This window comes from Maniola jurtina, chromosome 21 (genome assembly GCF_905333055.1).
Source record: "Maniola jurtina chromosome 21, ilManJurt1.1, whole genome shotgun sequence".
Lineage (NCBI taxonomy): Eukaryota > Metazoa > Arthropoda > Insecta > Lepidoptera > Nymphalidae > Maniola > Maniola jurtina.
The window spans coordinates 11,283,656-11,310,931 of NC_060049.1; the positions used below are offsets into that span (position 1 = coordinate 11,283,656).

Below are 27,276 nucleotides of genomic sequence, written 5' to 3' on the forward strand. Positions count from 1 at the left end.
TATACTTTCTTTGATACTTGTGCTACATCTTTCGTACACATGGTGTGATTATCAAAAATATCACATCACATCACACTATCACACATCACACTAATATTATAAAGGCAAAAGTTTGTGTGTATGTGTGTATGTTTGTTACTCTTTCACGCAAAAACTACCGGACGGATTTGGCTGAAATTTAGATGGAGAGAGATTATACTCTGGATTAACAAGTACGGTACTTTTTCCCCGGAATATTAACGAGTTCTTAAATTAATTTTTAAAAAACTATATCCACGCGAACGAAGTCGCGGACATCAGCTAGTTTCTAGATAATAATTGTAGCTTGTATGATAATTATACGATGAAATCCCAAGTAGGTACTGCAACTGGTAATTAACTTAACTAAACTCCTCTATATTATTGTAATAATAATCAATATTATTATAATCAATGTCTATCGGTTTATCAAACTCCTGCGCTCCTTGCCTCTTCATCTTCGCATATCCACCTAAGCTATATCGGTTACTCTGATTCTCCGGATGTCCTCATTGGTGACAGAATTCGAGCGCAAAACGTTCGAGAAAGAATCTTCGCTTGGGGAAAGAGCTGAAATTAATTTCGTATTAATTTAATGTGCATGCAAAATTCCTTCAGCGTTGCCTCTCCACTTCAAGGGACGTCTGACAAGAGCATGACGTGTAACGTAGGGCCCTTAACCTGGTTTTTAGCCACACAACTATTATCTATCCTAAGGTAAAATGAAACTTATGCCTCTACATTTAAAGTCTATTTTAAGGAATGCGTGGTAAAGTGGTCCATTTGGAACATTAAAACGAAATTTTACGTAAATGTATTTTGAGTTGACGAGTACGGACTACGGAGCTTTTAGAGATAAAAATCGACAGTCATAATGATCCATACTAATATAATATTGTAAATGCGAAAGTGTGTCTGTCTGCTACCTTTTTACCGCCCAACAGCTTAACCGATTCTGACGAAAGGTAAAGAGTTAGGTTATATTCGGGGACGGACATAGGCTACTTTTTATCCCGGAAAATCAAAGCGTTCCCACGGGATTCCTAAAGACCCATCCGCTTAACCGATTTGTATGTTTGAGGTAGGTAGCTTGCGTCTCTGTAATTGGACCTATGCAACTTTTTATAACGGAACATCAAACAGTTCCCACGGGATCTTTCCACGCGGATGAAGTCGCGGGTATCCTCTAGTAATAAATAATGATTTTATCTAGCTTATCCCGTGACTACGTCTGCGTGGATATATATCATACAAGCCGTGATAGCCTAGTTGTTAAGAAGTCCGCCTCCACATGGCAAATCGGGGGTTCGATCCCAGTTGCACACCTCTAACTATTCGGAGTTATGTATCACTTGCTCACAAATATCACTTGCTTTAACGTTGAAGGAAAACATCATGAGAAAACCTGCACACTGGATAGTCCGCCATAATGTTCTAACAGGTGTGTGAAGTCTACCTGCCTATCCTCACTTGGCTAGCGTGGTAGACCATGGCCTAAACCCTTCTCATTCTGAGAGTCTCCCTTTTCGGTCTGTACCCGAAAAATGAGATAGTATGGGTGTATAATCCACATCATAATAATAAAGAGAACAAAAGCAGAATGGCGCTTGGTGAGCATTTTAATTTGTAACTCAAATCTCAACAGGGAAAGCCTTTTAATGCCGCTCTGGCGCGGATTAACGACTTTATACATTGTAGCGGGCATTAAAGTAGGAACACATTAAACATAATTCTGACATAATAATGCCGGCCAAGTGCGAGTCAGAGTCGCGCACCGAGGGTTCCGTATTCGGGGATTTTTCTGACATTTTGCACGATAAATCAAAAACTATTGTACTTAAAAATAAATAAAAATCTGTTTTAAAATGTACATGTAAAACCCTTTCATATTATGATACCCCACTTGGTATGTAGTTATCTTTGAAAATTGAAAATACCTACTGATTATTTGTTCATTTTAATTTTTCTTTGTGATGTAACGACAAATTCACGGTTTTCGGATTTTTTCCTTGTGCTAGTTTCTAGAATATGTCTGCAAAATTTCATGGACTTTGGTTGCTTAATATTCAAATGAAATTGGTACTACGATTGTATAAAACGAGTGACGGAGAAAGCCTTCTTAAATCTTTCAAGTATTGGCGTCACTCAGAAAAGCAGGTATTATTTAAATATTTTTATCGAATTATTGGAATGTCCTCTCCAAAACCAACACAAAAAAACACAAGTTTAATGTGCAAGGTTATCCGAGAGTTTTAATCTAAACAAACTAATGCCAAAATAAATAATTTAATTAGAGCGTGATTGCTATCACAACATCTAATTATCCAGTTCACAACCCAAATACCGAAAATATGCGATATCGCTCCGAATCTCAGAAGGAGACTGAACTAAAACCTTCAAAACACCCGTATTTATGCAAGTTCAATCTTGTTGGCCTCCTAGTAACAGATTGTATGACATCGAATGAGCCAAATATCGATTTTACCAAACTACCTTCATCAGCTAAATTAATAATTTTATATTATTTTTGACAACTCAAATCAACTTTTTAAAAATAACCTTACACAAGCCACGCCTAAAGAAGTTTTACTTCAATAATCGATAGATCGTAAGAAAAGAAATCGGATAAATTAATCATGGATCTAGCGCATCGATCGCGATCTATTAAACTACAATGCGCACGAGTTCGTGATGGTATTGTTACGTGAGTGCGCACCTACCACGTACTACACAGAGTCAAGGTTAGATAGATGTAGGATCGGCAGGAAATAGGCTAGCAAACCATTACTCATCCTGCGTGATCTATTGTTTATGATTCCAAGTCTAGATTGAATAGAATTATGAATTGTAAACGAGACGGTAATTGTATGGAAAGGTAAATATAATATGGGCATAGGAGCATTATGGACTCATTCCATCATGTAAATAGTGACGTAGATGTCTGAAGACTCTAAGGATAAGGCAATTTTATTTCAAAATGCAAGTCGGACTCGCAGACGAAGGTTTCCGTGCCATTGTACAAGAAATAACTTTTTAATTTTCATAGCGGCCATTTTGAAATGTTTATTATAATTATTATTTTTTCAATCAAATTCTTAATTTGAATACTGACAAAAGGTGGTACAAATAGCATACAATGAGTCCAGTGTATTCAACCATTTCTGGCATGCAAATATAATAATTAATACAATAATTAGTCAAGTAGAACAATGTCAAAATTTAAAAGATGTTAAAAATTAATATTATGTCACAATAAAATTATTATTATTATACTTACCTATATTATTTTACAGTGCCAACATGTCATTTATTGAATAAAAACATTTATTTATCAACCACGATTATATTTTGTCGATAACCACGATTTGTCGTTATAGTGGCAATAAAAATACACAATTTAAGAAAATTTCAGCTCTCTACCTATTACGGTTCACGAGATACAGCCAGCTGACAGACACACGGACGGACAGCGCAGTCTTAGTAATAGGGTCCCGCTGGCTCCCATTGGGTACGGAGTCCTGAAAAGTAAAAAGTTCTATTTCTCGTAAGATGGCACGGAACCCTTCGTGAGCGAGTCCTACTCGTACATGACCGGTTTTTTTTGTCTTTACCGCCAATTTGTATTTTACGGCAGTTATTTTAATTTTATTTTATACAAACTGTGTAAATTAAAAATTTATAACACCCCCGACAAGTGAAGGTTACAGTAACTAGAAAAGAGCTGATAACTTTCAAACGGCTGAACCGATTTTCTTGACTTATAGGTAAGAACACTCTCGGCCAAGCCACCTATCAAATCATTAGTTTAAGAGCTACGATGCCTCAGATAGATACACAGTTACACAGATACACAGATACAGACGTCAAACTTATAACACCCCTCTTTTTGGGTCGGGGGTAAAAAACGAATCCTAGCCTAGGTATAACCATCGCACGGCTTACAGTTTAGAAGATGCGATAGAAACTTTGCTATTGAATATGCTAATGGATTACAAAATATATACCAGTAAAGTACATAGTTTTTATGATTAGAAAAACAGAAATAACCAAGCATTAAGTCTAGTAATGACTACACTAACAGGATTGCGGCAAATTCGATTATTAACACCGCGCGTCTCTCCTAATTTGATTATGAATGGTATGATTTCGTTAGTTATTATTCGGTACACAGGCTTTGATCAAAGATTTCTGTGTTTAGGTATTATTTATGAGTCTTCTTCTTCTAAATCTTCTTCTGTCCTGGGATTTTTCAAACTTAAGAGTTATTTCTAGTACGATGGTAGTTGGTACGGTGCCAGTCAATATGACTAGGTACATCAATCTCAGACATATGACCCATTAAAAAGCCGGTTTCTATTTTAAAGCATCTCCTAATATTGGGTAATGTGTTAGCAATATACATCCAACAGTAACAGTTCTGTACAAAGTGAAAGTTTGGCGCGCGGCCAGTCGTGGAGGAAATGGGTTACACAGCTTTATGGCAAATGCACGACCTCTGTGACACGGCGGTTAATAGCCTCGCTTGTGTTCGCAAGTAATTCCGGGATCGATTACTGATTGGGGAAATTATTAGAGGTAGCGGTGATGGCCGCCGACCGATCTCCTATTCGGGAGGTCGATGGGTGCTCAATGAGTCACACTCAAACGTGTCACAGTGTGACTCGTTGGGAATTCATCGAAATTTTTCCCCCATCAAGTCACGCTCTCACTAGTTTAGTTTTTAACCCTCGACCCAAAAAGAGAGGTGTTATAAGTTTTACGTGTGTATCTGTGTATCTGTCTGTGGCATCGTAGCTCCTAAACTAATGAACCGATTGTAATTTAGTTTGTTTTTGTTTGAAAATTGGCTTGATCGAGAGTGTTCTTAGCCAATAATCCAAGAAAATCGGTTCAGCCGTTTGAAAGTTATCAACACTTTTCTAGTTACCGTAACCTTCACTTGTCGGTGTTATAAATTTTTAATTTACACTTGTTATCCATATCGGAGGTTCGATCCACGATCAAAAACTTATTGATTAGTATATAATATTGTACTGATCAATCAATTTTTACCTAATTTTGAAACCTTTTAGCCGAAACTGTGGCCTAATTCATTTTAAAATCGCTAAAATGTCACAAAATGGAACGGTTGAATTATTTAATACCGGGCCATAAAAGGGTTAAAATTATTAATGTGGGAAATTGGATTTGTAATTCAATTAAATCCATTCTTTTAGGTACCTACATTAGGACCTTTTTACCCTTTTGGCTTAAAACTAGATTAACTTTAGCTTATTCAGAAGATCGCTAAAATTTTTCGTTATTTGTAATCAGTTTCTTTCTTTTAGACCCATAGCAAAGTTCAACTTGACAATCTAAAAGACTTAATTATTAATTAGCAACTTAAAATCAGCACAAGTTTTCAAAAATTCATAGAAATAAATTATTTTCGAAAGGCATCCAGATAACCAGGACTAGCTTATAGGAGAAGACAATTGTTGAGATTACATCAACAGATAAAAAAAAAAACATAGGTAGCGAACAAATATGCATGCGAGTCACCTGACGTTGAGTGATTACCGCCGGCCATGAACATTTGCAGCACCAGAGGAGCTGCCGATATGTTGCCGGCCTTTCAAGATTTTTTCGGAGGGAAATGCAAAGTATAATAATTACTTTTACGAGAATTCTATCGTGCTTGATGCTTATACTCTGGCAGGAGTATTTGTACGTAGTTAATGTGAAATCAATACATATTTAAATACCTGTCGGCGTTACCAACCTACGTTAAATATTGGGAATAATTAAGGAGTCTATCACGTGCCTTCCCTTTAAAGGTAAATTCAACTCAAGGGAGAGTAAATTCACGGTTCAACAAGCCTGATACATATTTTTATATCTACTTAAACTTTCCGCCATATTAAACACTCAAGTAACCCCAAAGTGTACTTATGTAAAGATGAGAAGTATGAAAGAAATCATAATGTTATGGTAGATAGGTACATATAATAATTATCATTATCATGAACAACAATTCGCCAGCTCACGCACGAGTCGAGGCTTCGGCCGTGGCTAGTTACCACCCTACCGGCAATGCAGTGCCGCCAGCGATTTAGCGTTTCGGTACGATGCCGTGTAGAAACCAAAGGAGGATGGGTTTAATGAAAACTGCCATACGCCTTCCAGGTTAGCGCGCTACCATCTTAGACTGCTTCATCACTTACCATCAGGTGAGATTGCAGTCAAGGGCTAACTTGTATAGTCTGAATTTAAAAAAAAAAGAAGAATTTTGTCATATTTCAACACGCTTGCCAAGTTCGGATTGGCAGACTTTACATAGCTTTGAGAACATTATGGAGAACTCTTAGGCAATGTAGGTTTCCGATGATCATACTCGTAAAACTAAATGTCGTCCATAAGACATACTTACTTAGGACTAGCTGTGCCCGCGACTTCGTTCGCGTGGAATAGTGACTTTTCGGGCAGCATGTACGTTAAAAATGTTCGCCGTGATTCTTTAAATTGGCATAACTTTTTTATTTATGAACCGATTGACATGAAATAAACACTAAATGTTAAGTGAAGCTTACTACAATATATTAGTGAAAACCGTATCTAAATCGAATAAGCCGTTTCTGATATTAGCGTGCACAAACACACAGACAAACAGACAAAAAAAAAAATTAATTACAATTTCGGGTTCGGCATCGATATAATAACAACCCCTGCTACTTTTTTTTTATATATTTCCATTGTACAAACACCACTTTTCTACAATTTTATTATATGTATAGATAATGTAGACGTAAAATAATCCTTTTAGTACGCGGTTAGGTAACGCATAATGAATTAACGTCTGACTCTGTATCCAATAATTAGGGAACTGTGTGGCTTCCTTGGCTGTACTCTATAGCCCTATAGACACCGGTGAGCCCATGGACAATGACTCATGCTAAGCCCGTTCTACACTCGCACAGCGCACTACGACACGAAACGCACGTGTTCGCGAACGTCATGAAAGTATACTTTAGTGAAATATATAGGTATGTAAGTATTGTGCATTTTCCTTATCCTGAAGAAAAGGTAAACAAATAACTTGTCGCTGAATTGCGTAAGAGGCACTCTATACGCGGTCCGATTGTTACTGCGAACTGACAATGAAATCATAATAGGAGTTACAAGTGTTACAAGCTTCAAACAAAAAATTAAAACTAAATTAAAATCGGTTCATTAGTTTAGGAGTAACGATGCCACAGACAGATACACACGTCAAACTTATAACACCCCTCTTTATGGGTCGGGAGTTAGAAAAGGTATTTGGGAGCAAAAATAATTATAAGCAAAATCCCCGAATCCCAAAATGCCTTTCTTAAAAAACTAATTAAGAGGTTTTCTAAATCCCATACTTTTTAACCCCCGACCAAAAAAGAGGGGTGTTATAAGTTTGACGTGTGTATCTGTGTGTCTGTGTATCTGTGTATCTGTGTATCTGTGTATCTGTGTATCTGTGTATCTGTGTATCTGTGTATCTGTGTATCTGTGTATCTGTCTGTGGCATCGTAGCGCCTAAACGAATGAACCGATTTAAATTTAGTTTTTTTTGTTTGAAAGGTGGCTTGATCGAGAGTGTTCTTAGCTATAATCTAAAAAAATTGGTTCAGCCGTATAAGAGTTATCAGCTCTTTTCTAGATTTCTTGTAGAAAAGAAGGTTGGATAACCGTTAGGTTCATAATATTATGTCAATAGACAAATGTCAAGCTGTCAAGATGGACGTTGCCTAAATACATAATTATTTATTTGAAAATGATGTTTTGGAAAACTCATATACTTTGGATCGTCGGGGGTGTTATAAATTTTTAATTTACACTTGTTAGTCCTTGAAACAATTTTTTAATTAAAGGCTTAAGAAAGATGGAAAGATATTTCTTGGAAACAAAACATTGTAAACAAAGTCTCCAAATCCCAAAATGTTCTAGTTAGTAAACTAATTACAAGATTTCAGGCTCTTCCAAAAAGAAAAAATTTGAAATAAAAACAAGTTTACAGTGTTTTGTAATTAACCCCCGACCCAAAAAAGGGGTGTTATAAGTTTGACGTTTGTATCTGTGCATCTGTGTATCTGTCTGTGGCATCGTAGCTCCTAATCTAATGAACCGATTTTAATTTAGTTTTTTTTGTTTGAAAGGTGGCTTAGCTATAATCCAAGAAAATCGGTTCAGCCGTTTGAAAGTTATCAGCTCTTTTCTACCGTAACCTTCACTTGTCGGGGGTGTTATTTTTTAACCCCCGACCCAAAAAGAGGGGTGTTATAAGTTTGACGTGTGTATCTGTGTATCTGTGTGTCTGTGTGTCTGTGTATCTGTGTATCTGTCTGTGGCATCGTAGCGCCTAAACGAATGAACCGATTTTAATTTAGTTTTTTTTGTTTGAAAGGTGGCTTGATCGAGAGTGTTCTTAGCTATAATCTAAAAAAATTGGTTCAGCCGTTTAAGAGTTATCAGCTCTTTTCTAGTTTTCTTGTAGAAAAGAAGGTTAGATAACCGTTAGGTTCATAATATTATGTCAATTGACAAATGTCAAGCTGTCAAGATGGACGTTGCCTAGATACATAATTATTTATTTGAAAATGATGTTTTGGAAAACTCAGATACTTAAGATCGTAGGCGCGGAATAGTCCAAGAAAATCAGTTCAGCCGTTTGAAAGTTATCAGCTCTTTTCTAGTTACTGTAACCTTCACTTGTCGGGGGTGTTATAAATTTTTAATTTACACTTGTTAATTTACACTTGTCACTTAATAAACACCAGACCCGATAATACAAACCGCAGTCGGGTTTTTGAAAACTTGTTTTATTGACTTGTTTTACTTATTACAAGTTTTGAGAAATAATAATCTATACTAATAAATAAAATTGGAGTGTCTGTCTGTAATTTCGAAATAACTACCTCATATTAAGCTCATATGGTTATTTGAACGATACCAACACTGAATCACACGTTTTTAAAATTTTTGTCTGTCTGTCTGTCTGTCTGTCTGTCTGTCTGTCTGTCTGTCTGTCTGTCTGTCTGTCTGTCTGTCTGTTTGAAAAGGCTAATCTTTGGAACGGCTGAACCGATTTTGACGGGATTTTCACAGACAAGTAGAGGATTGACCAGGGCGTAAAATAGGCTACTTTTTTAACCGACTTTCGAAAAGGGAGTTGTGTTTTTCTACCTATGTACACCGAAATCTCCAAGATTTCTGAACCGATTTGCGTAATTTTTTTTTTAATCGATAGAGGAACTTTGCGACATTGTTTCATAAAAAATTTGGAGTCCAACTCCTCAATCCTGATGCTGCAGGGGATCTGACCAATCCACGCGGGCGAAGCTGCGGGCATCAGCTAGTATGGACATAAAACTTGATTTCTTCTTATACCTTGCATGCCTTTTGAGCATTTTACTTAAAACAAGTAAGTATCAACAAGGCATTTATGTGCGATATTTACCGTAACCTTTGATGAGTCGACTCCAGATGACATATTGTTATTGTTGAAATGACCTTCTATTGTTATTTAATACCTACTCAGTGAAATTTCCTATTGCATGGTAGGTAGGCTCTTGTACAATACCTACCTTCATTCAAGGGATGCCCTATATACCTACCTACCTAATGCTTCTCTTCCCACTTTGCTAGTAGAACAACCTGGTATTTTTAACCCCGACCCAAAGAAAGGGGTGTTATAAATTTGACGTGTGTATCTGTGTATCTGTCTGTGGCATCGTAGCTCCTAAAGTAATGAACCGATTTTGAAATAGTTTTTTTGTTTGAAAGGTGGCTTGATCGAGAGTGTTCTTAGCTATAATAATCCAAGAAAATCGGTTCAGCCGTTTGAAAGTTATCAGTTCTTTTCTAGTTATTACTGTTACCTTCACTTGTCGGGGGTGTTGTACATTTTTAATTTACACTTGTTAAGTGTTTGGACAACTAGTCATGATTGTACTTTTTCGTACATCAATTATTTTTCTTCGAAGTTGCTAAATTTTGGTTTAAATATTTTCAGCGATCGTGTATTTACGTATCGATTAGTAGTTATTCTGCCATATTTAATCCTATTTGAATATTTACTTTGTATTTAATCCACATAAATGCCCGTTTCTAAAAAGATTCATCTTCCATTGTTCGTCGCCTAGTTGTACAACTGGTCCATTATGCTGTCACGACCATGTATAATAGTTGATGCAGTATCTAGGCTTACACGTAGGTAGTAACTTGTTTGGCCTAGAACATTATGCAAGCTGTCCAAGGCTATAAACAAGGATCTGCTATTGACGGGGCGCTGCAGTAATTACATGCCATTGCCCATTACGTTGACTTCGGCATATCCTATTTATAATGTAACCACATTTTTCTCTTTCAAAGCCGTAAGTCGTTAGAACCTAAGGTCATTATAATAAAAACAGGTTAAGTACGAGTAGGTCTCTCACACGAAGGGTTCTGTACCAACGTACAAGAAAATATAACAAATTATTTTTGTTTTTTTTTTCATCACTTGTTTGTTATAAGCAATAGAAATGACAAACTCTGTGAAAATTTCAATTCTTTGCCTATTTGCCTATACGGTTTATGAGATACAGCCCGCTGACAGACAAACAGTTAGACAGATGGACGGACGGACGCACAGCGGAGACTTTGTAAGAGGGTCCCGTTGGCACCCTTCAAGTAAGTACCTATGGAACCCTTAAAATGTCAGATTTTTTTACACTTCATACGCGCTTTTCCATACAAACGTATTCATCACCACTGTCAACCGACATAGGTCTCTTGTAGGGACTTCCACAAGCCACGCTCTTAGGCGTTGTCCTAATTGGCGAAGATCGCACGATGACACGATGCGGTCTCGTCGTGCGATGAGTTCAAACATACAGATTTCATCAGAGTGTCCTATTTGAACCTCGCAAGTAATCGCGCGAGCACATGAAATGCTTATGCGTTTGATCGTGCGATCATGTAATCAAAGCAACAGATCTCTTTTGAGTGTCCTAATCGGTTACTTACGTATTTTATGTTGTCTACGTTTCCTTTTTTCAATGTCATTTGCAATTTTTAAAGCAATATTGCCCGACATCGACAGCAAAAACTGTGCATCTCTGAGAGCCATCGTTAAAGTGGCGAGCGCCAGCCATCGAACGACGGCATCACACGATGGACATCGCGCGATCTATTAGGACACCTGTTAGGTCATCGCACGACCACTTTGATCGTGAGATGAAAAACGCATCGCGCCATCGTACGATCGCTCCCAATTAGGACGCCGCCTTACGCCGCGCCGCCGAGCCGCCTGAATCCAGCGGCTTTGTGCACACGTTTGATGTTATCTATCCAAGTATTTGGGGGTTTCTGCCAACACTGCGCTTTTCGTTGCGAGGTCGCCATTCCAGCATCTTGGGACCCCAACATTAACCTATCAGTTCTTCAATCTTGATATTCCATGATTAATTACGACCTTAATCTTGAGTGGTATTGCAACGCATGCCACATATTATATTTCCCATATGAAGCATAACGTCTATATAACTGAAATCCAAGTACTCTATCTCTAGCGTACTAACACACACTGAAGACTTTCTGTTGCTAAACTTTTTAACCCCCAACCCAAAAAGAGGGGTGTAATAAGTTTGACGTGTGTATCTGTGGCATCGTAGCTCCTAAACTAAAGAACTGATTTTAATTTAGTTTTTTTTGTTTGAAAGGTGGCTTGATCGAGAGTGTTCTTAGCTATAATCCAAGAAAATCGGTTCAGCCGTTTGAAATTTATCAGCTATTTTCTAGTTAGTGTAACTTTTGTAAGGGTGTTATAAATTTTTAATTTACACTTGTTGTCTTGCAATTTTCCTGAAAAGTTTTGTCACGATTTTCTATATAATTACACTATCATACTTCACACTTATATTACAGAGGCGAAAGTTTATGTGTAATGTGTATGTATTTGTGTATGTCTGTTACTCTTTCACACAAAATCTATTGAACTTATTTGACTGAAATTCGGAATGGAGATAAATTACACCCCGGTTTAACACATAGGCATACTTTATATCTGAATGTGGATTTTGAAAAACCTAAATCCTCCAATCCTAATTTACAATCGATTTTAACAGGGCTCTCTCCGTCACTCGTTTCATACAATCGTAGTTCCAATTTCATTTGAATATTAAGCAACTAAAGTCCATGAAATTTTGCAGACATATTCTAGAAACTAATATCTGTGTCTGTGGTGTTTTAGATTTTTCTAAAAATATGTTGTTTTAAAATTACAGGGGCTCAAAGATTTGTATGAAAATTTTTAAGACCGCGTAACTTTGAAACCGAATATTTTAACAGAAATCTGGAAAACCACAGACATAGATATTATTTTCTAGAATATTTCTGCAAAAATTCATGGACTTAGGTTGCTTAGTATTCCAATAAAATTGGAACTACGATTGTATGAAATGAGTGACGGAGAGAGCCCTCTTAAATTTAGTAAAACACTCAAAGCTCTACTTCCTCTCCTAAGGTTTTTTCACACAAAATTGTGTTTGTCCCATGGGTCCCACGCCATAGTCGCAAGTGTGCGCACGCTATGGAGTGCTGGCATTGCATTCCAGCCTCCGCAAATAGACTGTCCTTTCCAGCCCAGGCCGAGCTTTTCTAATACTTGGCTGTTTATTTTCTTCTTCTAGTTGAAGTTAATAGAATTAGAATTTTTTCTGGTATATAGAGTTCCTTTGCTGAATTTGTAAATGTTTGCTTGGGCTGCAATGAAGAAAATACTTCTAGTGGAGTTTGGTCGATTTATATACTTTATGGTGTTACCATGTTATGTTTGGTGTAATATTTTTAACCCCTGACCCAAAAAGAGGGGTGTTATAAGTTTGATGTGTGTATCTGTCTGTGGCATCGTAGCTCCTAAACTAATGAACCGATTTTAATTTAGTTTTTTTTTTTGTTTGAAAGGTGGCTTGATCGAGAGTGTTCTTAGCTATAATCCAAGAAAGTCGGTTCAGCCGTTTGAAAGTTATCAGCTCTTTTCTAGTTACTGTAACCTTCACTTGTCGGGGGTGTTCTAAATTTTTAATTTACACTTGAATTTTTAATGAACAATTTAATACAGGGTTAGCTTATATCCCGGGGACGGATATAGGTTATTTTTATCCCGGAAAATCAAAGAGTTGCCACCACCAACAAAGGGGATTCCCAACAACCCATCCGCTTAACCGATTTGAATGAAATTTGGTACCGAGGTAGCTTGCGTCCCTGTAATTGACATAGGCAACTTTTTATCCCGGAAAATCAAACAGTTCCCACGGGATCTTTAGGAACCTAAATCCAGGCGGGCATTCTTTAGTAAAATATAAAGATTGTCACAATACTTTCGTAGGTAAAAATATGACGTATCCGTTTTGTTAGACCATAAAAGCTCTCGTCAGAGTCCCAGTATCAGAAATAGCTGCACTTCAATAATAAAACTGTCAAATCCTTTCAAGATGCGCTCGAGATAGCTCGAGCCTGTTTCAATGAGCTCCGCAGTCGCTCCGAGAATAGATTCCTTCTTAGATCTCAAGACAACTACAGTGTAGTGTTGATCGAGAGCTTTTGGAACTTTGTAGAGAACTTAAGCGTTTTTCGATTTGTGGAGGTTGTTAACGTTTTTTCGCCCTCTTGCTTTAGCTTACTTGGAAGTTGGAAGATAAGGGATAGGATCTTATTACAATCTACAAGTGTAAATTAAAAATTTATAACAACCCGACAAGTGAAGGTTACAGTAACTAGAAAAGAGCTGATAACTTTCAAACGGCTGAACCGATTTTCTTGGATTATACCTACTTAGCTAAGAACACTCCCGATCAAGCCACCTTTCAAACAAAAAAAAAACTAACTTAAAATTGGTTCATTAGTTGAGGAGCTACGATACCACAGACAGATACACAGATACACACGTCAAACTTATAACACTCCTCTTTTTGGGTCGGGGGTTTATTAAGTACTATTATTGTACTCCTTTTGATGGTCAGAATTGATAAATTTTTTAGATTTGTAAGATGATATAGGTATAGTGGTGATAATTAATTACGTAAACTTAAATCTAAAGCTACGAGGGTTCCAAATGCACCCAGGTCTGAGAAGAGCCCACAATAAACTCAGCCAGGTATTCTTTTTATTATTTATCACCACTTCACTTCACCTTTACTCTGCTCACCTCTAAATTGTTCATACTACATAATTACCAATTAACGAGTGTCCATGTGTCACGAAACAGAAATTACCCGTGCACGCACGACGCGACGGCGGCGCGCGCGCAGCGTAACCGAAGCGCGTTTCACCGTCATCTCCATGCTGCAAGGACGTTGGCCTCTGTTTACATATATCTTGCATTCATCATCATCATCATCATCATAAATAACCGATAGATGCCCAATTGCCCACTTGTGGACATAGATCTTTTTTGTAAACTTCCACACGTCTCGGTCTTGCGCCGCCGCCATACAGCGGCTTCCTGCCACTATTTTTAGGGTTCAGTACCTCAAAAGGAAAAACGGAACCCTTATAGGATCACTTTGTTGTCTGTCTGTCTGTCCGTCCGTCCGTCCGTCGTGTCTGTCAAGAAAGTTTATAGGGTACTTCCCGTTGACCTAGAATCATGGGCAGGTACGTAGGTCTTATAGCACAAGCAAAGGAATAAATCTGAAAATCGTGAATTTGTGGTTACAACATAAAAAAAAAAAATTTAAATGTGTTTATATTTTCAAAGTACGATAACTATACCAAATGGGGTATCATATGAAAGGGGTTTATTTGTACATTCTAAAACACATTTTTATTTATTTTTATGCATAATAGTTTTTGATTTATCGTTCAAAATGTCGGAAAAATACCCGAGTACGGAACCCTCAAGGCAGGAGGCACGTCAAACTTATAACACCCCTCTTTTTGGGTCGGGGGTAAAAATGGTTCTGGTTGTACGATTAGTTTTTAATAGCTACGATTTTTGCTTGACTAATGATAAGCAATGCAGTTTTGGTCACGAAGTTATATATATTATATACCCATTGTCCTTATTCTCACGAAGAAGGTCGCGGATATACTGTGTTACGAAAACATGAAAGACGAATGAATGTCGTAACACTAAGCCATTGTTACTAACATAATAAAGTTTGGAACTGGCCTCCGTACACGTTTAAATTACCCACTATTTAAACAAAATTACTACATAATATTATATGTTAGAATGACCAAAGTACAAGTCTTACAAATTACAATAGCGTGGTTTTCATACTGTACAATTGAATTTGGAGGGGAAAAAATTGGGAAATCAAAAAGTTTCCACGGGATTATTAAAAAATTTCATATGATACCCCACTTGGTAAAGTTATCTTACTTTGGAAATTGAAAATAATTGACAAACAACAAAGTGATTTTATAAGGGTTCCAGTTTTCCTTTTGGGTTACGGAACCCTAAAAACCTAAATTCAAGCGACACCGACTAGTAAGATGTAATTTATAATGGAATTAAGATATCAGCTTAGAATATTATTCTAAGGATGGCGGTTTCAAAACATCACTGTAATCCTTCTATGACAGTTTCTATTTCTAGGAGTTTAAATAGTTTCCATTTCCATGGACGTGAGGCCGTGTACTAAGTAGTTATTAGATACCTATGTACATATTTGGTGTACGGACACCAAGTATGTACCACCTCGATAAAAGATGACAGCAAGATCAGATGTTTAGCATCTGATTGATTTGATACATTCTTAGGCTTCTATTATTGAATTTTTATTAATTCCCGCCCTAAAAAGAGGGGTGTTATAAGTTTGACGTGTGTATCTGTGCATATCTCTGTGGCATCGTAGCTCCTAAACTAATGAACCGATTTTAATTTAGTTTTTTTTTTGTTTGAAAGGTGGCTTATTCGAGAGTGTTCTTAGCTATAATCCAAGAAAATCGGTTCAGCCGTTTGAAAGTTATCAGCTCTTTTCTAGTTACTGTAACCTTCACTTGTCGGGGGTGTTATAAATTTTTAATTTACGCTTGTCGGCAGAAGTGATGTTTCGTTTCTTTCCTCCGAGAAGATCTGAATAAGCTCTCAATTCTGAAGTGCTTCTAAAGAAGTTTTACGACCCAAGTATTTGTGTAAACCTTAATGAGAAGTCCAAAGATTTCCCGATAACGTCCTAGATTAACACAACTGTTTTACTAAAAGTATACTTTTCATATCAAGTATCATCATCACAAAATATAGAAATGTGCAGCCATCGAAGCGCACTAACGTTATGAGACCAAGGTTTTTATAGTCATCGTTTTTTCTTCCAGCCATTGAACTTTACCTGCCGCCGCTGTATTGCTTACTACAGTTTTGTTAACACTTATTACGATGACATAAGGTAGATTGTTGATTGACTCGGGTGTGTATGTACGTTTGTTGTATATAATCTATTGAAGTTCAAGGTTTGGTTTCCGCGCTTTTTCTATCGCGTTCTGTAGCACGCTTTGCTTTGTTCACGTCGCGGTATGCTGGTGTGGTTTTTGTGAAAGTGTGTTTCGTGTTGTTTTCTGTTGAAGTTTTTTATTAGTATGTACCTACTTGATAGACTAGCGCTTGGCTATAATGATCATACTATTTGACTATAGTAGCCCGCGACTTCGTCCGCGACTAAGCAAATTTTAAACCCCTATTTTACCCCGTTAGTGGTTAAGTTTTTGAAAAATCCTTCCGAAGTGGATGTCTACGTCGTAATAGCTATCTGCGTGCCAGATTTCAGCCTAATCCGTCCAATAGTTTGAGCTGTGCGTTGATAGAACAGTCAGTCAGTAGCTATAGTCGTTTATAATATTAACCCCGACCCAAAAAGAGGTGTGTTATAAGTTTGACGTGTGCATCTGTGTATTGTCTGTGGCATCGTAGCTCCTAAACGAATGAACCGATTTTAATTTATTTTTTTTGGCTTGAAAGGTGGCTTGATCGAGAGTGTTGTTAGTTACAATTGAAAAAAATCGGTTCAGCCGTTTGAAAGTTATCAGCTTTTTTCTAGTTACTGTAACCTTTGTTATACCGGAAAATTAAAGTGTTCCCGCTAGATTTTGAAAAACATATTGGTTCCTATCCACACGGACGAAGTCGCGGGCACCATGTAGGTATATTTCCTGTTTCTTCTATAAATAATTGCCAGCTGCCAGAGTTCTTTTTGTAATGCAAATTCATTGTTTTCCATATTATTTTCCACAACGGCTTCTAAAACGGTAAAAATTAAATCAACTTGTATTTTATTTGTAGGTCTCTTGTGTTTCCTACTGAATTTGTATTTGAGTGGTTTTAACGCTCCTACACACGATGACTTTGTTTTGGTTAAATATTTTTTAAATGCATCATCCCTTAGACTTTTCTCTTACATTTCTCTTTCTTATGAGATTAAACGGGATCGGAAGATGAGTAAAGGAATCCTTGGTCATATGATACACAGCTGTGTAAGTATACCTACACTTTATCCAAGGAGAGAAGTTAATGTAGAGCTTTCTCTGTTAGTAATCCCAACAAAGATGAATGAGAGAATAGTCAGTCTTGAGTTATCAACCAATCACGAACGGGCTTATGTTTTCCGTGGTTTGTTAGTCTATCTTAAGTTTTCAAACAACATTTGAAATTCAATTCGAAAACACAGTGCTTTTGTGATTGGTCGGTGAGTTTCTTTTGTGATTGGTTAGTGACTCAAAATGGTTAAAGCCCTCTGAATTTTTTCTTTGCCATATTTTGTATAAGGTTCCGTAAGAGAGAGAGAGAGAGAGACATTAACTTCTCTCTATGTGGGTAGAGTATGGTCTCTTACGAACGTGTAAAGGCGGCTTAAGAAATTCGCTTCGAATTCAGCTACCAATTATTCTCCGGGCTCGATTATAAAATATAATGAAACCTCTCGAGGACTCGCGGGAGTTTAGCCGTCCTAAACAATACCAAGTAGGTACTCCGGCGATTTGGAGTTGTTTATTTTTATGACGCCTAGGGATTCTTGGGGTTTGTTTTGAGCATCCCTTTGGTATATAAGTCAGGGTATTTAAGAGGGGTCTCTCCATCACTCGCTCCATACAAACGTAGTTCCAATTTCATTTGAATATTAAGCAACCAAAGTCCACGAAATTTTGAAGACATATTCTAGAAACTAATATCTATGCCTGTGGTTTTCCAGATTTCTGTTAAAATATTCGGTTTCAAAGTTACGCGGTCTTAAAAATTCACATACAAATCCTTGAGCCCCTGTAATTTTAAAAGTACATATTTTTAGAAAAATCTAAACACCACAGGCACTTAGTTCCTAGAATATGTGTGCAAAATTTCATGGACTTTGGTTGCTTAATATTCAAATGAAATTGGAACTACGATTGTATGGAGCAAGTGACGGAGAGAGCCCTGTTAATACTTTTTCTACTGCCTCGCTATTTTTGTAGGACTAGCAGATGCTCGCGACTTCGTCCGCGTGGATTTAGGTTTTTATAAATCCCATGGAAACTCTTTGATTTTCCGGGATCAAAAGTAGCCTGTGTTACTCGCCGTCCTTACAACTACGAGTATCTCTATGCCACAAATCAAGTCGATTGTTTGCTTATTTAGGGCGTGAAGGAAAGACAAACATACAAACAAACACATTTTCGCATTTATAATATCAGTATGATTCTGTGACTCGTGTGTGTGTCTATCTGTCCATCTATGACAGTCACTGCTCCGAATCTTCAGGTTATTAATTTAATGAATTTCTGTGACCCAAATACGAACCTGTGACGTAAATAAATGAATTTTGAATAAACTTATATTCAAAACTAGCGACATGCCCCGGCTTTACACTGGTGCAATGTAGAATGTGCTGTGTGGTTATCCTACTAATTTGCATTTTAAACGCGAAAATTTGTAAGTATTTATGGATGGATGTATGTTACTCTTTCACGCAAGAACTACTGGACGGACTTGGCTGTTTGGAATGGAGATAGATTATACCCTGGATTAACACATAGACTAGTTTTTATCCCGGAAAATCAATGAGCTCCCACGGGATTTTTAAAAACCTATATCCACGGGAACGAAGTCGCGGGCATCAGCTAGTTTTGTTATATTTCAAAATAATAACAGCATTTTTGATAAAAGCTCTTAGTTGGCTTAATATCTTTTGACACCTTGAACAAATTATCGGCATATTTCAACAAATTAACACAAAACAATATTAATCTATACGTATAAACCTTCCTCTTTAATCACTCTTTCTATTGATGAAAACCGCATTAAAATCCGTGGCGTAGTTTAAAAGATTTAAGCGTACAGACGAACAGATGGCGGGAAGCAACTTTTAAACTACGAGCATGTAGAGAAGAGAAATGTGGAATATCTCTCATATTTTAATGATATCATTTTATGGAAACCATTTGGGAAACGCTGCCCCGTATCGTACCTACCATTATATAATAAATATACTGGCAGTTATAATCGTCTGTCTTTGTTTAAAACCATTACACTTGTACCGTTGAGGGGTGGATTTAAGCTAGATTGCTCCCTAGATCCATAACAATTATGTACACCGATATGAACGAGATAATGGGGGAGTTCTTTTACTCTCGAGAAAGAGTTGTTTTAGTATCTTTGGATTGGCGTAAAAATTTGACTTCTAATCTTAGGGTAGGTACCTACTTGTTTGGATTTGAAAAATTGTTATGGATGGATTGGAGAATTTCAAGTGTACACATAAGTACTTAGCTTGTAAGCTTGTAGTGCACTTAGCTTGTAGTAAATACTTAACTTGGAGTAATAAAGAAATAGCAGCATTTTATGTTTATGTAAGCGTGTCTGTAAATGATTTTTGTATATTCGTCATCACCATCTAATGGAAGTCCACTGCTGGACATAGGTAGATCTCTTGTAGGGACTTTTACACGCCACGATCATGCGCCACCCGATAACGGCTCGCTGCGACTCGTTTGATATCGTCTGTCCACATTTAAATAGGTAGTGTTAGGTGGAGTTGTTAATAGTATATGCGTGGCCTAGCTCCTTCTGACGTTCTACAAGAGTCTATGGTACGAGCGGACTCTACACACTCTCTGGTGACGCGTAGAATGGCGGGTGGTTGTTGTGCTCTATTTGTAAATGAATAAAATAAGGAAACAGTCGAATAAAAGCAATTAAAGTACATACAAGTGTTTCTCTCTATTAGTAGGTAGGCTTACTATAATGTCTTTTACATTAAAATGATTAAATTAAACAGAATGAAAGCGTATTTATTCGATGGCTTAACGTACTCAAAACTGAACCGCTAAGCTTAAAGATAAAGAGGCTTATAGCGCTCGTTTTGAATACAAGAATAAATCCCCCATTTGTAATCTTTGGAGACTGTCTCCAGACTAATTCAAAGTTTTCAAGTTTCTCTACAGTAAACAAAACCTCGTTCAGATAAGATAAATTGTCACTCACATTGCTATTTGGTACCTACTTGTGGATTTTCCATTCACTCTTGAATCGAGTGAATAAATTGTTGAACAATTAGTGTAAATTAAAAATTTAGTGAAGTGAAGGTTACAGTAACTAGAAAAGAGCTGATAACTTTCAAACGGCTGAACCGATTTTCTTGGATTATGGCTAAGAACACTCTCGATCATGCCACCTTTCAAACAAAAAAAAAAACTAAATTAAAATCGGTTCATTAGTTTAGGAGCTACGATGCCACAGACAGATACACAGATACACACGTCAAACTTACAACACCCCTCTTTTTGGGTCGGGGGTAAAACACTATAAGTACCTATTTGTATTATCCGCTAAAGAATTCCCTCACTCTTTCCAGGTCGCGTGGGGGTCGCCGGTAACCATGGCTGCCGGCGTGGAAACAATCCCCTGAGCCAGCGGGTGAGTAACACACGACCTCTTTTATTTACACGTGGTTTAAGGACTAAGCTACGGTGAAGGACGTAGGCATTTTCCATGGTCGCTTCAAGTCAAGCGTGAGAGCTGCAATCAAGATTTATGGGCGAAACATAAGCAAGATGTGTGATCATCATCATGATCAACCCATTGCCGGCTCAGTACGGAGAACGGGTCGCCTCTTAGAATTGAGAGTGTTTTGTCCATAGTCCACCACGTTGGTCAGTGCGACTTTACCTACGTTTGAGAACATTAGGGAGAACTCCCTTGAGACTTGAAAAATATACCAAACCGAGGTTTTGAAGTACCAAGGTTCCTTGGTACGGAACCTTACGTGTCCGACTCGCACTTGACCGGTTTTTTTAGGGTTCTGTAGTTTTCTATTAGAGTGGTTCTAGAGAGTTACTGGTTATAGTTGGCGACGGACCACATCGTTCCACTCAAAGGTATTAGGTATGCCCGACTTGACCACAAAAAAAAAACATCGTATCGTCTCAGAATGCAAATAAAATTAATCGCTCGGACATAATACGCTTAATTGTTCCACAAGAGTTTATTTTTTGTACATCGCTAATTATACATATATTCAGTGAAGATTTCTAGAGCGAAGAGAAAACGTTCGGACTTAGGGTGGGCGCACATTACATTATATTTTATTTATTATTATTGACATAAAACATATACAGAGAGTTTTTGTTACATTCAGCGCCACAAAAACCACAGTTAGTTTTACCAAGTGGTTAGTTTATTAATTATAGCTATACAATAAAAATAAAATTATAGAAACCAGCATAATGACAAATTGGTAATGTAGGTACATAGTACTTAATCTAGTGGGTGGTAAGAACAATGTGTAGCGCGACGCGTAACGTCGTGAACATCGCTGCCAGCGAAACCAAATCGAATCATTGAAATAAACAAACCGCAGAATTTCTTGCTAGTTCTTTTCGGTAGGCAAGGCATTCCTAAAATATATTTCCCATCCCTTTCATAATGCTCCCTTCGGAAAGGGATAGCACCAGATTTGGACCTGTCAGCTTAGTTCATACATTGTGAGCTAAATTAGCCACAATGTGCGCCCAACCGCGATGTAATTTGTGATTCAAATTACTACGCGGTTATAACGGATTTCGTAAAGTTTAGTGCGTAGATATGGTAAATTATGGCGCGCCAAATTATGGTGTACCTTACGGACATGGTCACTTTGAAGTTGGAAAATGTTGGCTTTAAACACATATAATTTACAGCGATTAGAATCAGCTACGTAATACGTACCATGGTAATGGTCTTTATTTAACAAATAATTTGCGAGTCGGATCCGCACACGAAGGGTTCTGTACCATCATACAAGGTATACCTAACACTTTTATGTGGAACACTGCAAGTTAATAATAGACTGCGCCATCTATATGTGATTTAATAAATTTATTTTTCGTGAACACATTTTTTTGTGTGATATAATCACAATTCTTCACGGCTGTCAGATTTTTTTCGCTTTACTGGTGCTATAAGACCTAACTACCTGCCAAATTTCATTATTCTGGGTCAACGGGAAGTACCCTATAAGATTTCTTAACAGACACGACTGACGGACAGACAGACACCAAAGTGATCTTATAAGGGTTCTTTAGTTTTGAGGTACGGAATCCTAAAAATTATACGTTTATTTTTATAATGGAAGGATTACATCATGAGACGGTTCCGTACTAGATAGACCGTTTTTGTTTTAAAATCATAAATCATGATGCGGGCCCACTAGTTACTACTAAGCACGGATCTCCTCTCAAGAGTTTAGGCAATAGTCCACCTGGCTGGCCAAGTGCGTATTGGCAGACATTGATTGATATTAGAAATCTCTGACAGACTGACGGATGAAGAGGAATGAACGGGCAAATGCAAATTCACCCAAGCACTCGGAGGCAATAAGATGCATATGAGGACCCTCTTAATTAAGTTTATGAGCTCAGAAAAGCAGCAAATATTCTAAAACTAGCCAATAGAGTCCGTTACTTTCATTAGCAGATAAACATCTAATACTTCAATGGGCTCTTAATAGGCTGAAACTTTCATGGCCTTATCTTTTCAATTCGTTTGTATGGAATCATCTTATAGCTTTTTTATAGTTGTTTGTATGGGCAATAAAAAAACTGGTGCAAGCCGTAAAATTAGAATAACGATGTAAATAACATAATAGGTACTCACGTTGGCCTACATACATTTTAAACGAAAAAGCTAACGCTCCATATACTAAGCTAGGCGCAGGTAGTTACTATGTAGTATGTACCTCTTTAAAGGCCGTTGTACGTCCGAGCAATGCCGAATAAGTTTATTCAAGTGTACTAAAATAAATATTATTCAGAATTGCTATGGATGACGTTATTAAGAGGGCTCACTCCGTCACTCGTTTCATACAATCGTAGTTCCAATTTCATTTGAATATTAAGCAACCAAGGTCCATGAAATTTTGCAGACATATTCTAGAAACTAATATCTATGTCTGTGGTTTTCCAGATTTCTGTTAAAATATTCGGTTTCAAAGTTACGCGGTCTTAAAAATTTACACACAAATCTTTGAGCCCCTGTAATTTTAAAACTACATATTTTTAGAAAAATCTAAAACACCACAGACACAGATATTAGTTTCTAGAATATGTCTGCAAAATTTCATGGACTTTGGTTGCTTAACCCTGTTAATTATTCAAATATGTAGATACATTCTTGGATAGAAGCAGGAGTTCCTTTGAGAAAGTCCATTATATAGGTATACCTATGAGAAACCCAAGATTAGTTTGCTATAATCCACCAAAACAGATAAATCTGTGATCTGAATGGTAGGTACATCATGCAGCTTGCGACGCGCTCCCACTACTAAATAAGCAGGAAAAGCAAGCAATAAACACACAACACTACACAAATCTTTCAGAACACATGCAACGTACGTTTCACTCCGATACCGGAACATCCTAGGTAAAGCCCTTTCATATGATACCCCACTTGGTATAGTTATCTTACTTTGAAAATAGAAACACGTTTTAATTTTTTTTTTAAATGATGTAACCACAAATTCGCGGTTTTCAGATTTATTCTGTACTTGTGCAATAAGACCTACATACCTGCCTTTCATGATTCTAGGTCAACGCGAAGTACCCTATAGGTTTCTTGACAGACACGACGGACAGACAGACAGACAGAAATACAACGAAATAGTCCTATATGGGTTCCGTTTTTCCTTTTGATGTACGGAACCCTAAAACGGTCCTGAATGAAAAGAACCTATGAAGACGAGGGGAGCGACGAGAACGGGCAAATATGTAATGTATAAAATTACTTCCAACAGGTCTTTGGTAAAAGTCGCAAACAATTCCTAAGTAGAAATTACGGTGACAAATTAAGTGGGTATCCGTAATAGGTTTTTGAACGAGCTTCCCTAAGAACGTTATAAATGGCTCCCTGCATTAAGTGGTGGCCTAGAGCCTTGCACACCTGGTGCCGGCACCTTTTGGTTATAAAACGGCGAATTTACCGCAACGCCCGAAGTTTTATCATTATTGCTACTTCCACTTTATCAGCGATGTTATTTGAGGAGTAAATTGTTAGAACGTGATCCTTTAGGGTAATTCTGGCGAGATAGATCGGGTAGAGGTTTTGGTAACTCTGTTTAGATGTCATAATAAGCAATAACACAAAAGCGGCCAACTGCGAGTCAGACTCGCGCACCGAGGGTTCTGTACACGGGTATTTTTTTCGACGGTAAATGAAAAATTGTTACGCATAATAATAAATACTTAAAAATCTGTTTTAGAATGTAAAGGTAAAGCCCTTTCACTTGGTATAGTTATCTTACTTTGAAAATTGAAAATACTCATAAACACATTTTAATTTTATTTTTTTCATTCACAAGTTCATGGTTTTTTGGATTTTTTCTTTTACTTGTGCTATAAAACCTACCTAGTGCCTACCTGCCAATCATGATTATAGGTCAACGGGAATAGGTTTTCTTGACAGACACGACAGACGGTTAGACAGACAGACAACAAAATGATCCTATAAGGGTTCCGTTTTTCCTTTTGAGGTACGGAACCCTAAAAATGTTGAATTGTCATCATATCCAATAGGCACGTGTACCTAGTTACTAGATAGATAGGTACAAAGCTGCATCGATCTAGTGTTCCTGTGCGCTGGTCAGGGTCCTATCGGAACTAGGTCAGGGCTAGTGTAACAGATTTCCTCATCTGAAATCAGATTGCGATTTAGATTGCTGTTAAATCAGATAGGTTTTTGATACGTTTTTCTCATTTCCAGCGTTTGATTAAGTTCATTCGGAAAATGTTCGTAAAATGTTACAGGAATAATATTCATGATCCACTAGCTGATACCCGCGACTTCGTTCGCGTGGATGTAGGTTTTTTAAAATTCCCGTGGGAACTCTTTGATTTTCCGGGATAAAAAGTAGCCTATGTGCTAATCCAGGGTATAATCTATCTCCATTCTAAATTTCAGCCCAATCCGTCTAGTAGTTTTTGCGTAAAGGAGTAACAAACATACACACACACACACACACACACATACAAACTTTCTCCTTTATAATATTAGTGTGATAGTGTGATACTTCGTACTAAATGTAATAACAAGTGTAAATTATTTATAACACCACCGACAAGTGAAGTTACAGTAACTAGAAAAGAGCTAATAACTTTCAAACGGCTGAACCGATTTTCTTAGATTATAGCTAAGAACACTCTCGATCAAGCCACCTTTCAAACAAAAAAAACTAAAATAAAATCGGTTCATTAGTTTAGGAGCTACAATGCCACAGACAGATACACAGATACACACGTCAAACTTATAACACCCCTCTTTTTGGGTCGGGGGTTAAAAAGGAAAAGCTGAGTAACTGACTGATTAACTGATCTTTGATCGGCCTGTTTGGCATGCAGCCATCATGACGTAGGCAGCCGCTAAGAAAGGATTTGGGAAAATTCAACCCCTAAGGGGGTGAAATAGGGGTTTGAAATTTGTGTAGTCCACGCGGACGAAGTCGCGGGCATACGGTAGTTATAAAAATTTTGAAGAAATTTTCCTATTGGTATATTATGGTGTAAACAGTGCGTTGTGAAGTCAACTTTCGATTATAGTAAAGTTTGACAAAGCGATTAGGAACTCTCTCGAAGGCGCGTTATATTTGAAAATATTTCCTTTATGTAAAAGTTGTTTTCACATTTCTCATAATCGCATGATGGGTAGATACGCATTGAGGAGTTCCTTAGGGAGTTTCCGCGGAGTATAGAAAGTTGCCGAAGAAAATAAGTTTGTGTACAGTTTACACGTCATTCACAGAATATGATTAATAGTTGTAGTTGTAGATATACTGAATACCTTTTATCCATTCCTTTTTTTTCTCTCTCGTCTGGCTTTACAAAGATTAGCCAATGTCAAGTTTGTAGTTATTTGTAACAAGTTAGTTAAACTATACAAGTATGGACCCCGTCTTTGCCGGCGCTCGCCGACATACGCACCCCCTTAGAGCGCTTTCCAGTCAGTTTTAACAAAAAAAAAACACTCCAAAAATGCAGAACACGCCCACCAGCTAACACCAACAAAGACGAAGTCCTTATCCATTCCTATTAACAAGAAAATCCAGTCAAGTGAGAGTTGGACTCGCACACGAAGGGTTCCGTACTGTCGTCGAAAAAAAAATACACTTATTAATGTTTTTGTGATAAAATCACAAATTCAGGGTTTTCGGATTTTTCTCTTTACTTGTACTCTTGGACGTGGATTGGTCCAGGCTTGTGCCACAAGACCTACCTAACTGCCAAAAGAGAGAAAGAAAAGAAAAGAAAGAAAAGAAAGATAGAAAGAAAGAAAATATATTCGTTTTGCTAATTGTGTCACACATGTTAACCTAAAGGTTGGTTATCCAGAAGAAGCGCCGGAATAAACTGCGTCATAATATTGTGAGGCAGGAACCGAAAAAAGATACCAGCTCAGTATAATTTGCTTTATATGCTTTATTCATACACAAGATCATACAGCGTTGATTTTCAGCCGGGTCGATATAATGTCAGTCAGTCAGTCATTCAGTCAGTGTCTTCTTTTATAGACGTGCTATTATTCCTTAGGTTTCTTCGTTTAGAGTCGCAAGTCTGAATCCGGGCAAGCTTGTATAAATTAATAACTCTAAACTTACATGAATCATTTAAACGTTTGTCTAGACTGTAGTCTGTAGTCTGCGTTAATGACGTCCTGTTTAACATTAAAGTTGCGTTAAAGCTTCTATTTAAGGATCGTACATATTTAGATGGGTCATTGCGCTTTCCATTGCTGTATAATATGAGTAGGTAGTTAATACATAACTTATTTGA

At 37.3% G+C, this 27,276-nt stretch overlaps 1 protein-coding gene across 1 annotated transcript in view; it reads left to right on the forward strand.

Annotated features, from left to right (window-relative positions):
• LOC123876294 overlaps positions 1-27,276 on the forward strand; it is a 139,798-nt gene that overhangs the window by 53,994 nt on the left and 58,528 nt on the right. The window contains exon 2 of the mRNA XM_045922501.1: positions 20,835-20,896. The gene's annotated coding sequence lies outside the window, so the exon portion shown is untranslated. The remainder of the gene's footprint in view (positions 1-20,834; positions 20,897-27,276) is intronic.